The following is a 3,135-nucleotide window of genomic DNA, read 5'->3' on the forward strand; positions in this document are numbered from 1 at the left end:
CCCGCGTCCCCTGCATCGGCAGGCGGACTCTCAACCCCTGCGCCACCAGGGAGGCCCTTGCAGAGGATTTTGACAATAGGAAAATTACATTCCAGATGGAGGGAACTGCACCGACCAGAGCATGGAGTTGTATGGGGATGTAATACTCCGTGTGTCTAAAGCGTGGAGACCTGGGGACAGGGAGTGAGGAACTAGTCCGGAGCCGGGGAATGAAGGTACAGGGATGTTCTGTTGCTTTAGAAAGCTCATTCATTCAGCAGTCAGCTCTTGAATGCTTCTGATGGGCCAGGTACCTCTAAGTGATGTGTGCAGAAACAGGGGCAGGTGGGAAGAGAGCGGGCAGGCTGAGCTGGAGAAAGTCAGGGAGACACCTGCATATATAGAGACAGCATCAAATAGAGCACTGCTGCCAGCAAACCTGGATCCCAAGCCCAGATTGGACCTGGGATTGAGTTGAGGGTCGGGTGAAAGAAATGAAGCTTGGGAATTTGGTGGCGGAGTGGAGAACAATGCCCTCCCCCTCCCCCCCCACCAAATAGTACTTACTGAAACAAATTGCAAGGCAATTTATTGACATGATGTTCATTAAGGTTTTAATAAATAGACATTAGGAGCAGTGGTGCAAAAGAAATAGAAAGTCTTTAATCCATTTTGAGTTGATTTTTGTGTATGGTGTTAGGAAGTGTTCTAATTTCATTCTTTTACATGTAGCTGTCCAGTTTTCCCAGCACCACTTATTGAAGAGGCTGTCTTTGAATATTCTTGCCTCCTTTGTCAAAGATAAGGTGACCATATGTGTGTGGGTTTATCTCTGGGACCTAGAGTCTGTCATATGGAATGAAGTAAGTCAGAAAGAGAAAAACAAATACCGTATGCTAACACATATATATGGAATCTAAAAAAAAAACAAAAATGGTTCTGAAGAACCTAGGGGCAGGACAGGAATACAGACACAGATGCAGAGAATGGACTTGAGGACATGGGGAGGGGGAAGGGGAAGCTGGGACGAAGTGAGAGAGTGGCATGGACATATACACACTACCAAATATAAAATAGATAGCTAGTGGGAAGCAGCCTCTTAGCACAGGGAGATCAGCTCCGTGTTTTGTGTCCACCTAGAGGGGTGGGGCAGGGAGGGTGGGAGGGAGAGGCAAGAGGGAGGGCATATGGGGATATACATATACGTAGAGCTGACTCACTTTGTTATACAGCAGAAACTAGCACACCATTGTAAAACAGTTATACTCCAATAAAGGTGTTAAAAAAGGAAGAAGAAATAGAAAGTGTGGTTGGGGGAAGATGGTGTTTTTCCATGCTTTCTGTCATCAGAACCAACATGCAGTCCTGCCCCCAGCTGGCCCATCCCTAGGCTCACTCTTCCTGGCTTTAGAGCCTGGCTCTGTCTTGGGGACAGCGGGTGGGGGGTGGGTCAAGAGAGATGGAAACTTAGTGGCCTGTACCCAGGGAGCCTTGACCAGCTTCCTCCCTCCCTCTCTGCCTCCCTCCCTTTAACAGATATTATGGCAGAACCTAGGTAATCAAGAGGCTCTTGGACTGCAATTGAAGAGCCGAGATTGCAAGACCGGAACCCTGAGACATTCCGGGGGTCAGAGCTGGAAATGCTCTTGGATCCCCATAGTACTCGCTCTCATTTCACAGATGAGGTGGAGCCCAGAGCCCAGAGAGCCCAAGAGACCTGCCCAAGGTCAAAGCCAAATAGTGATACCTGGAAATTCCATTAATAATAATGAAGCCCAGAATCTGTAGACTTCCTCCAAAGAATTTTCATATCTATTGCATTAAATCAGGGGTCTCAAATTCAAGTGTGAAGTAAGTAACATAAAGGAGTGAAGCTGGCTGAGTATAGGCAGTAGGGAGTGGGTGGTGAGAGGGGAACGGGCAAGCTGTCCCTCAGCTATGGCCCATTGTGGCCACGTGGGAATGTCCGCCCCGTGGGGTCAGATCTTGTGATTTTTAAAGAGAAGGCAAAAATACAACTGTTTATGTGAAATTAGTTGGAAACAAACTTTAAAAGAAATGCTGATTGGGCAAAATCCATGTGGCCTTTCTCAGGCCTGGGTTGCCCGTTTGTAGCCTCTGCCTCATTGGACCCTCACCAGAGCTGGGCGCTGTGTCAGTGCAAAGGACAGAGGATGAAACTGAGACAGAGAGAAGGGGAGGTGACTTAATCAAGTCCACTCAGCTGGGAATAAGTATATCCAGGACTGGAACCTGGTTCTCTTGACCCCCAGCCCATGAGAGCACTGTGGGGTTCCAAGAGAAAGGAGTCTGAGAAACAGGGTTCAAGCAGCAGCCCCCCTCAAGAGTCAAGGAGGCCTCGAGTGTTGTGATGGGTTTGAACACACCTCCATCCTTCCCGGCTCAGGCTAGGGGATGCCTGGGGGCGAAACCCACAGGGGGTTTTCAGCCTGGTTCTGCATGGTTCCTGTAGAGATGGGCTGCCTTTTTTACTTCGTTTCCTTTTCCGGCATTTTAATACTCAGTATCCTTGCAGTAAACAAAGGCCATTTAAAAAATGTATAATCTTATTAGTGAGAACCGGCTTCCCTGTGGCTGGTCCAAGTTCCAGAGAGCAGCCATCGGTCCCCGGTGTTGGCAGGGCAGCTGTGGCGGGTGGCTCTCTCAGAGTGCCACATCTGCCCTAGTTGTTGAGGACACTCCAAACAAATGTCTCAATTAGGCCTCAGGATGGCTGTACTGTGATTTACATACTCAGAGCCCTGCAGTCTCCTTTGTCCTGGGAATGTCCTTCCTTTGCTCTGCAGGGCTCCAAGGAGGCCACTGCTTCCCAGGGGCGCAGACCTTGGGCTGGATGCCTCTGAAGGTGCTTAAAATGCTGAGCAGCATGGAGCTGGGGAGACTGGGCTGATCAGGGAGCCAGAGGCCTCGGCCGAGACTCTCCTGGCTCTGCCTCGTTTGCTGTGTGACCTTGGGCTTGCTGTTTGGCCTCTTTGCTTTTCTAGCAACTAGGACTCCATTAGGAGTTGCAAATCAGTGCATGTGATATTTGGTCCACTGGTGTATCTTATTCAGCCTGCAATGTGTTTTAGAAAACAGGGCATTTCATTAAAAAAAATTCAGATTTCTGATCTGCTTAATAAATGGTCATCTGGT

Source organism: Lipotes vexillifer, unplaced genomic scaffold (assembly GCF_000442215.2).
Source record: "Lipotes vexillifer unplaced genomic scaffold, Lipotes_vexillifer_v1.1 scaffold342, whole genome shotgun sequence".
Taxonomy (NCBI): Eukaryota; Metazoa; Chordata; class Mammalia; order Artiodactyla; family Lipotidae; genus Lipotes; species Lipotes vexillifer.